At 36.7% G+C, this 11208-nt stretch overlaps 1 non-coding gene across 1 annotated transcript; it reads right to left on the bottom strand.

Moving 5' to 3' along the window:
* Nucleotides 1-10052: 10052 nt before the first annotated feature.
* Nucleotides 10053-10184, bottom strand: LOC130859726 (small nucleolar RNA SNORA42/SNORA80 family). Its single transcript, XR_009055282.1, has one exon. It is a non-coding gene; the product is annotated as a small nucleolar RNA SNORA42/SNORA80 family (small nucleolar RNA).
* Between the last annotated feature and the right edge of the window lie 1024 nt (nucleotides 10185-11208).

The following is an 11208-nucleotide window of genomic DNA, read 5'->3' on the forward strand; positions in this document are numbered from 1 at the left end:
TCCATTCAGTTTTTTCAAGTAGCTTTGATATTTCTGCTGAAATTTCCCGTCTGATCTTGTCTCATGTCCCTTTCCATTTGTGTCCATAAACTATTAATCTCTAATTTTAAATTTCTTGTCAGGTAGTCTTAACATTTGTGTAATATGTGAGTCCTGTTTAGTTGGTTCCTTTGTCTCTTGGCAGTATGCTATTGGGTTTTCCGATTTGTTTTGTCTTTTGCTTTGTCTTTCCGTGTGCCTTATAATCTTTGTTCTTTAAATCAAGACATCTTGGGTGGGACAGTAGTGACTAAGGTAAATAGATTTTATACCTGATAATAGGCGGCACGCCTTTCTATCTGCTTTGCCTTTGTAATGGGGGCTTAGTTTAGGTTATTTAGCAATTGGGTTGGGTTTGAGATTTAATGTTGCTGTGGTTGCCCTCCCAGGTCCTCCACCTTTACATTTATCTAAAGATACTTCGTGCTTGGGGTGCAAGCTATATCACCAGAAGATTTTTCTCAATGTTTGTTCCACCATGATTTCTAGGCCTTCCTTTTGCACTCTGTATCAAAAGGGTCTTCTAAGCCTCTTGAAACTCTTCCAGCTTTTCTTTTCATTAATTGATTCATTCATTTACTCATTCAACAACAATTTAGTAAGTACATAAATCTATATAAGACAGGATCATTTGATAAGGACACTTCCTAAACAAAGAGAAAAAAAGAAATTATAACATCATATGCTTTGCCAATATGACAGGCGCAAAACAATTTGAAAGAAGCTCAATTAATAGATCAAAGACTGGTGATTTAAAATATCAGCTGTTACTGTTAGGAGAAAATTAGTTTCTGCTTTTCTCCCTCATATTAACTTTTTGGTCTAGACATAAGCAAAAAAAAAAAATCGCTTCAAAAAATAGCCAAGATTGGGACTTCCCTGGTGGCACAGTGACTAAGAATCCACCTGCCAATGCAAGGGACATGGGTTCGATCGATCCCTGGTCTGGGAAGATCCCACATGCCATGGAGCAACTAAGCCCATGTGCCACAACTACTGACTCTGCACTCTAGAGCCTACGAACCACAACTATTGAGCCCACACACCACAACTACTGAAGGTTGTGTGCCCAGAGCCCATGCTTCGCAACAAGAGAAGCCACCACATTGAGAGGCCCGCACACCGCAACGAAGAGTAGCCCCCGCAATGAAGAGTAGCCCCTCTCTCCGCAACTAGAGAAAGCCTGCTCGCAGCAATGGAGACCTAATGCAGCCAATAAAATAAATAAATAAATAAATTTATTAAAGAAAATAGCCAAGATTGCAACATATTTATATATTCTTTATACTAGTTTTCACTGACACATATTAAAATACTGATTATTATTTTAATGCATAATTCAATAAATTACGTGTTGTTCTAATTTTAATTTATTCTACTTTATAATTGTATTCTAAATGTTATTTTATTTAGAAATTTTATTCATTTCATCAGTTCTAATTATTACCTCTTATATGATTTTAAAATGTTTAAATCTTTAAAATGTATGTAGATATCTAAATATGTGTAAATCTATATTTACACCTATACCAATCTCTAAATCTGAATTTATAATATCTACATCTGTATCCTTATCTGTCTATGTATCTGTCTATCATGGGCGTATGTAAGTGGAGTTTCGAGAATCTGTAGGTTAAGACTTAGATAGCTCTTTAGGTATTCTGCGCTGCATTTTGATCTACTGACCTGACAGTTTGTCATATATGATATTCTGCATCTCTAAATTCAACATGTCCTGAACTTAAATTTTTCTCCTATGGACTCAAGACAAACTTTTCTCCTGACTCCTTGATGCTAATGGTAGCACAACACCGCCCCCCACCCCCATCTTAGCATTATACTTAATCTCCAGAAACCAAAGTCTCTAAACTGTTTATTCCACAAATAAAAGGGCTTTGGTCAAATTTTGTATTCCCAGAATAATTTTTTACTGAATCTCTCCCTTTCTTTTGACATAAAAATGCAGGATGTTGCATTTTATTTACGAATTCAAAATGCTATTAAACATCTCCTCTTTGCCAGGCATTAAGAAAGTAGGAGGGGATGGAAGTGATATTCGTCTTGTCCTGAGATCAGAGGTCTTAGAGTCTAGCTGAGAAGCCCAATATTAAATTATTACATTGTGATTCACTGATGTCCATGCATCCTTAAGCTCTTGTATTCCACTTACCCTGTAAGAGAAAGTAAAACATCACCTTCATCCAAGGAAATTTGCCTGGCCCTTTTCCAAAGTCCTCATAGCCTGGTGGTTTACACTGTACTTATAATGCCAACTTTTTAGCCAATTTTAAATTATTTAATAGTATTTAACTGATTGTAACCTCAACAAGTATTTTGAACTCTGAATATCCAGCAGTTTCCAGAACTAATAGGAAAACAATTTGTGAATTTAAATGTGTGTAAAATTGTGAAGGGCCCATGTTTGATCAGGAAGGGAATATTTTCAAATTCCTCTCTGCTCTGTTTTCCTGCTGTTTTCATTGTTTTTATTCTTTGTCACCAAGAAATTATAGAGGTGTCATGCTGCCTTATAATTATTCACTAACATTGTGTGACACATGTTGGCTTATTTTATTACATGTTACGAGGATAACAGTAAAACTGAGCAAGATGCATAGGAAAAAATGAGGCCAGAAATTACTCCAGGGTGATTCTTCCTATCTTCTTTGCGAACACATGCAGTAGGTGAGCATACAGAATAAGTAAAACCTGCCTAGTGCATTCTGCTATCCTGTGTGTGTGTGTGTCAAACCTACAGAAGTTAGAAACTTAAATGAAAATAATAAATGCACAGCACATGCTGTGTAAGTGTATATATTTTAAAGATGAGAATGAAATTTCGTTGTTTGATCATTTTCATATTCATCACATTTTATGCAAATTAAAACTATTCCTCCAATGCAAATCTTCCTCAATGAATGACAATGTGCTACCACTGAGGATAATATAAAAAATATGTCACACACTAAGTAAGGTAGCAGAAGTACAACCCTTTTCTCTGGGAAATTTAATTTCAATTAATTACTTTTTGAAAATCCTAAGTCTTCAGGCTACAAAAAGTTACACCTTATTAGTGGACTGCTGGTAATGGTGGCATTGTGCTTGGAAAGAGGGTGTACTAATGTCACAGATAATGACACTTAGAAACTCACTTCATCCTAATAGTAGCCCTATTTATTTCCATGAATGAAAATAATCCTGAGTGGGTAAAAATGGTATCTTTTGGCAGATGACATTTTTATAAGATAAGGGTACACTGATAAAGCCGGTGCTCAGTGAGATGCAGCTGGTGATTCTGTTTCATTCTTGGCCATCAGTTAATTGTTTTGCTTTCTCACATTCATCCAGAGGAAACGTCAGTCACACACTTAAGTTGACCTTGTTTTCAGAGGTCTTAAAACATAAACGAACACATATTTACCTCTCCACATAATGGCCTGTAAAAAATAAATATTTGTTGTCATTTCTGGTCCTCTCTTCTATACCTTAACCTTACATGGCTTATTAAACTACCCTGCTTCTGAAGTTTCAATAGTCAAATGTAGCTTTGGACCAGTTTTCTAGATGGTAATTAAGCAAGTTAACCAGAGTGGCCACATCTTTGATTGTATGCCCACATATCGATTAAAAATTAACCAAAGCTTGCCATTCAAACAGTACTTGGAGTCATATTATTCGCTGCCCCTGTAATCAGAGTCTGGCCAGTAACTGTGAACTTGGGAGACACAGGCAATGACTATAACATGGGAATAAGTGAGTGTCTTTTCCTAGAGAATTGTCCTGTGTTCCCTATCACACCAATGTGAGGTGCTCAAGGGCTGTCTTTAAATTGACTTTGACTTATTTGAATCATGTAATAAGACCATCTTAGCAATAAATACTTTCATAATATAGCAGAGTGTTGGCATAGATGAGCACTTAGGAAATACACACACACACACAAATGAACAGAATTTCAGAGTTTTAGATCATAGAACAGATAACAGTTTTACAATCTAAGATACAATTATTTGCATACAGATTAGCTTTTCAAAGGTTTAATAAAACCAGAAAAGAAGTTTTAAATAATATCTTATAATATTAGCAGTTTGGTGAGTAAGAAAATGACTGTGTGTAGTCCAAGAAAAAATAAATAATAATTTTGGGGATAGTGAATTTTCTTTTGAATGTAGCATCAATGATACAGAAACATTCTTGCAGCCTGGATATTATTCACAGAACCTCTGTATCCTCTCCCATTTGCTCTTATTTCTTACACATATTTTCATGGGATTCAAATGATTTTCTTGAGAAAATATTTACAAACTGTTTCTGAATCTGGGACTATTCATATATTGAAGTGTTCCTTTATATTAACAAAATGGTTGTGGAATGATTTTCTTGTTTGCAGCTTTGACATGGATAGCTCAATTTGCTAGCATATCTGAAAATACTAAACACCTCGAATATAGGCTCCATTAATTTCCCAGTCGGGGAGTGTGTGTGTGTGTGTGTGTGTGTGTGTGTGTGTGTGTGTGTTGATTAAGTAATTTTGTTAGGATGAAGATATTTCAATCATCCCAATGCAATGAGCTGGTTGCCTTTTAAGAAATTACTTTTTTAAAAGAGAAAATATGCCTCTTTTCATAGAAATAAAAAGCATTTTAACCATTCGAATGATTCTGCATATGTGTGCCATCTGTATATAGTAAGATTGGAAATGAAGTATCTGACTAGAATTTGAGGAAGAATCAAGAACATGTCATTTTCTGACACTGAAGCTGATAGAACTAAGATTAAAAGGAGCAGAATGGGTCATTCTGAGATGGCTTCTTAGTGTGTTGTCAAAGAAACAAGAATACTAACTGTAAAGATTAAAAGTGAGGTGCAATGTAAAAGAAAAGCATGGAAAATGTGTATATGTCACTTTGTGTACTGCACTTTGTAAGGAATAATTTCCGATTATTAATTGGTGGCTTGATTCTTATCAGTTGCTTGTGTGGGTGATAAGGGGAGTGTGAGCAAACCCAGCAGGCATCACAGGTTAGAGCCCTGACACTAGATTGTGTCCTCAGATTTCCTGATGTTGATGAGGTGTTGAGAACACCAGGAGTGGCCAGGAGCATGGAGCAAGAGGAAATACGTGTTGGCCCTGCCTGAGAGAGTCAAGGGTCAAGTTCTGCCATCAAGCTTTGAGCTTAAGCCAAGAAATATGAGAGACCTTAGGGGCATAAACTTGGTAGTTACAAGAGTAAGGAGAAGGGGTGGAGGTGGATGGCCCCATAATTTGTAGGCACTATGCAAAATAACAATACAAGGTCCTCATTTATAGTAAGCATTTCAAAATGGTGACAGAAGAGTGTTAAACCAAGAATGGACCGTTTGGTGTAGAACCCTGTGCAGTAAACACACATAAAGGTGGCCTTGGAGAGGAGGGGACAGTGTCAAAGGATCTACATCAAGGTATCCTTTCATCCTCTAAAAAACTGACAACACACCGTAGAAATAATAGTATTTGTATTATTGTATATTTAAGTGATTATTTCCCCCTTTAGCTTTATAAAAGTTTTAGTGTTTTGTGGCAAGGAAATGCACACCTGTGAATTATCTCATGTGATCAAGTAGAATTAGTTAGTATGTTTTATTGTTTTTACTTAATTATTGAGTGCATAGCACAAAAGAGTAGATTTCATGATACATTTTTCTTTTCTAAGATGAATTCATTGTTTTATAATCTTCGCTAATAGTGTAATTTAGTCCATAGGCCAATTAGTAATATAAAGGGTAGTTTCATTATTCAAATTCAGGGACATTCCCTGGTACATTCAAAATTACATTTGGGTTGTATTACTTACATATACCTGACTGTCAGTGAATCAATTCAGTTAAGTCTAAACTGTAAAATTCATATTATGTATGTGGCTGTAAGTGAATCAAACTATGTGAAAGATAATGCATGTTTCCCCACTTGTAATTCAAAGGTCTCTAATGGCCTTTTGTTACTAACATGATATGATGTGTGTGTGTGCGTGTGTGTGTGTGCGTGCGTGTATGCCTATGTTTTAAAGCATTTCACCAAGGGTGGAAAGATCAAGCAGTGGATCTGAACCTCTTACAGTTACTATTTGTTAACTGAGCAAAAGGGAAAAAGCCAATGATCTTTGAGGAACAAAAACAGAAAAAAAAATCTAATTTATTCCTTTTTTAATTCTAAGACTATTAAACCATGTTTGGCAGCTAGATATTTCTACATTTCCAAAATGAATAAAGGTCGTCCCTAGGGTTAATTACAAAGAAATGAAAGTGGTATCTGTCTGATTACATCACAGTTGTCATTTCTCTAACAGCAACACATTCCAAATCAAAGGGGACAAAACACCTCAGAATTATTGTAGGGTCCAGAACCTTTTCAGATTCCACTTTCTGTGCCTAAGAAATGACTGTTACAGGCAATTTACCCACGACTTTTAAGATTTACTATAAACACACAACTTTTTTTCTTCAGAAAAATGTTAAAGAACCCTCTGTGTTTGAATGTCTAAAGCTATATATCCCAACCCCAGCTAGACATGACATTGGGGAGGGGGAGGGGGTTCACAGGGACAGATGTGCAGGACCCACTCCCAGAAATTTTGAATAACTTGTATGGATTTGGACACACTTGCTGAAGTTATTGTTTAAATTCCTCAAATAATCTCAATGTTTAGGATAGTCTTGCAAATCACTGGTATCAGGTCTAGATATGTTTAATCTATACTGTCCATTGAGGTAGAGAGAAGGAAAAATTATGTTTTGATAGGAGAGGTCAAAGCACTCCAAACTTCTAAATGTTGGCATCTCTTCCCTGCATATGGTTTGATATCTTAAGTCCAGGAACTTTACAGATAGAGATCTGAGCCTGCTGGAGCATCTTTCTCCTGCAAGTGGCAAAACCCCCAAAGTGGCTGGCTTATGAGGGCTGGGGATAAAGTCACAAGGTGCTGTATTTATGGTAGCCTTGAGGAAGGTATCAATACATCCAGTGAATCTCTGGGAGGTAGAAAGAACATCACTGAGAGGTTTCCCTGAAAGTTTCTGGAAATGCTATTTAAGATATTGATAGATAATGGTGAGTCCAAACTTTGCACAATGACTGACTCTCAGTTCATACATGTTTGTAGAATTAATTAAAGGACCAAGCAGGCGGTTTCTGTCCTCTATGTATATGACTGATTCTTGTGGGGAAAAAAGTTAGAAAAACTGGATCCTATAATCATAAGATCCACAAAATAACACAATTTTGTTAGCAGAATCCAGAACCACTACAATAAACAGCCATATACAACAAAGAACCACAAAAGGATTTTATTATAGCGTGATCACAGTTCATCCAAATTTCGACCCTACTGCTAGGAGCTTTGATTTTTCTCAGGTTCAATTCATTCACCTATAACATGGGAATACTAAAATTACCTAATATGAGGGGTTGTTTGGAGTTTTCATTAAGTTAAAACAATAATAGTGTTTAGTATACAGTGAGTACTCACACATGACAGTGATTATAATTACTTTCATGTATTGTAACTCTGATAGCCCAAAAGAGATGGAGACTATTACCAGTTATTCAGCACTTACTGTGCTAAATCACTTATAATTCAGAGTCAGTGGGACAAACTCACTCTCCAGAGCTGTGAAAGGGATGACTTACCACCAGGCGCGTTTCCATCTGTTGCTGTTGATTAAACATGCCTTTGGAATTAAAGTTGTCACACACTAACTATAAAGCTGGCGATGGTAATTCATGTGCCTTGGAAATATACTCCCAGAGTAGCAGGTAAATAGTGTTGGCAATTAGAGCTTCTCATTAATTCTGTAAAAAGGGATAATATTAGTTTGAATTACATGGTTAGTAATCCCCTTTTCCAGAAAAAGTAAAAATTGTGTAGGGGTTGAAAAGCTTCCAATCTGCTACCAGATGTGAAATTTGAGTAGAAAGGAGAATCTTAGAATTTGAAGCAGGGAGGTTTTCCTTGGCAAGTCAAACCCATGCTGAGGGTGGTTGGATAACCCAAGTGATACTTGGATAACAGAAGAGCTCAGTTGGTTTCAGGTTTCAAACAAATGTTTCACCAGAGGGGCAGACAAATGAAGAAATCTCTTGCATCTCCACGTTCATTGTAGCCCTCCTGAATATTCCTGGGCTAGTGCCACGAGCCAACACCAATTATAAAAATTCCAGGACTTCACAGGATATTCAGGCCAGCTGTTCAGTGTGTGTCTTGTTGTCTGAGTGATTAATGCACCAGTTGAGACTGAAAGAGACAAGAAAAGAAGGTCATGGAAAATTCTTTCTTTCTTTGTTGTTAAATGTACTTCTCACAGTTATTTTACCACTGGGAGCACTTCTAATTTCTTTGCCCAACAGGCCACTAGTAATATATATTACATGTATTCGCCCATGTTTACATAGTAAATGCTATAATCTTCAAAGTTGGCGGATGCTTTTTAAGTTTCCCTTTTAGAAATGATTTGTTATTGAAGAAAAGAAATATCCCTTGATTCTCTAGAGGACATTTATTTACCCTGAACATAAATAAATGAATTAATAAACTTAACAGCAAGATCTATATGTTTAAAAATGAACTAAAATAGGACTTCCCTGGTGGTACAGTGGTTAAGAATCTGCCTGCTAATGCAGGGGACACAGGTTCGAGCCCTGGTCCAGGAAGATCCCACATGCTGCAGAGCAACTAAGCCCGTGTACCACAGCTACTGAGTCTGTGCTCTAGAGCCCGTGAGCCACAACTATTGAGCCCACATGCTGCAACTACTGAGGCCTGTGTGCCTAGAGCCTGGACTCTGCAACAGAGAAGCCACTGCAATGAGAAGCCCACACACCACAATGAAGATGAGCCCCCACTCACCGCAACTAGAGAAAGCCCATACGCAGCAATGAAGACCCAATGCAGCCTAAATAAATAAATAAATAAATATTTTAAAAAATGAACTAAAACAAGTCTACTCATTGCTTCTTTTATTTTTACAAATAATTTACGGCAAAATTAGGCCTGTATTTAATACAGCCATTAGTGCACATTTTTTTTTGAAGTCAATGCATCATTGATTAAAAGAATAATAAGAACTAGTGTTTATTGAGTACTTACTACCATCTGGTGTCTTAAATTATTTGACTTAATATTCACCTTTAAGGTGGGTATTTTAATTTCTATTTTAAAGAAGAGGAAAGGAGGCTCTTATAAGCTGAGTTGCCCAAGGTTGAAAAAGAAGGTTGACTCCAAAATAAGAAAAATTTTCTGTACATCTTGTTACTTCTGGTCTCTATCATTTAAAAATGTCAACAAACAAATGATAAAATAAAAAGAGATAGAACTGTGAGGCTTGGTGTGATCTAAGCAGTGGATTCCAAACTTGGTCAATGAATAAACCTAGAATTAAAAAAAAAAATTTCCTTTGGATTGATTATGTAGGTATCAAATTGTTTATTGGGGCATGCTAAATATATTTCTTGAAACTAGTATTTTTCTTGGTCTAGGCAACATAGAATGTTAGAATTAAAAACCCTAAGATCATTTGAAAGCACTATGCTGAAATTAAGGAATTATTCAAATAAGAAATCAATATGAGCTTAATACTTTCGCCATAAAATTAAGAAAGTAATATATGGATTTTCAATGTAACCTAATATGTGCCCAGTCCATCGTGATTTATATAAACCTTCAGACTTGGCCTTGAAGAAATATTCCATAAAGTTGTTTCCACATACTGGTACTGGCTATGGCTATGGCCTCTCTTAAATTGCTTGTTCAAATTTTCCCTTGATGCACACCTTGTTGTCTTTGCATCTCCCATAGCTTTAAAATTCAATATTAATTTTCCTTTAAAATAATTTTGCCTTGCTTATTGCCACTGAAATTTGATAAGCATTTCTGGGATCTCATCTTGATGGCAATTCAGCCTCTAACACTCGACCCCAAGCAACTCAGGGTAAACATAAAACTAGCCTGATCTGGCTTCTTTTTTTTTCTTTTCTTTTCCACTGTGCAGACCACTTTAGTGCCTGTAACCTATGGACAGAGGCCAGGCAATGATTCAGGGCCAGTTTGCTCTGACATGGGGCACTATGAGAGGCCCAGTGGGACGGGCTTGCCATGAATCCAAACCCATGCATTGACCTGGTTTCTCTAACCTTGTATCTCATTACAGTTCCCTGGGGGTGCTATTCTCATTAAGAATTTAACTTGTGATGCAAGGACCAAACGAATCAAATCAGATCCCATAAGAGAACATTGGAAAAATAACACGTGAAATATAATGTTAAATGTATAGCATTGCATTAATAGCATTTTGGTTGAATTCTTAGCAAAAATTAATATCTCCAGATTGTATATAGGATAAATTATCTGGTTTCTTCTACAAACATGCTGCTTGGAAGAAGGAGGATGAAAGCAGAATTTAAGGATTAAAAGATATTTTAAAACCCTCCTTCACTGTTGGTGGGAATGTAAGTTGATATAGCTGTTGCAGAAATTGGTCTGTTGAGAGACCAAGCACCACACTTGGAAGGTTGGAGAATTCAGATTCATTAAGCCAGCAGCCCCAGATGAGCTAATGCTCCAAAATTCTGGGCCCTGAGCTCAGGGCAAGATTTACTTTTAAAGGGTCAGTACACATGGTTACAGTTAGCATAGGTAGATTGGTTACTTGGTTTACAGAGCACAGAAGTTTCAAAACAGAAACTTACAAGAGCAGGTGCAGAACATTCCACATTTAGCAAAACATTTTATGGTTACGATTGATTGCTAGGTCATCCTGTTTTTGTTTTTATTTTTTGGCACAGCAAGTATATTTTACAAAAGCAGAACAAGCATGGAGTTATTTAGCTGAGTGCAAATTTCTGATTTTCCTCTTCAATCCCCACTTTTGATGCCCCTTAAATCTTATAAGGCATCAGCATCTTGATTTTCTAAGCCCAGGGGCTGACAACCTCTCAGGGCTAGGAGGTGTACAGTGTCCCTCCTATCTGCGGTGGCCTCAGCTAGGCAGGAAACTATCCTCATGAATAATGGTAAGAGGAAAGGTAAAAGAAGGCAGGTCCCAAGGAGGATTAGGACTATTCCCACAAGAGTTTTGAATCCCCCTAGGTAAGAAAACCAACCCCCAAATAGCTCTCTGATATTCCATCCCTTCCAA

This window comes from Hippopotamus amphibius, chromosome 8 (assembly GCF_030028045.1).
Source record: "Hippopotamus amphibius kiboko isolate mHipAmp2 chromosome 8, mHipAmp2.hap2, whole genome shotgun sequence".
NCBI lineage: Eukaryota > Metazoa > Chordata > Mammalia > Artiodactyla > Hippopotamidae > Hippopotamus > Hippopotamus amphibius.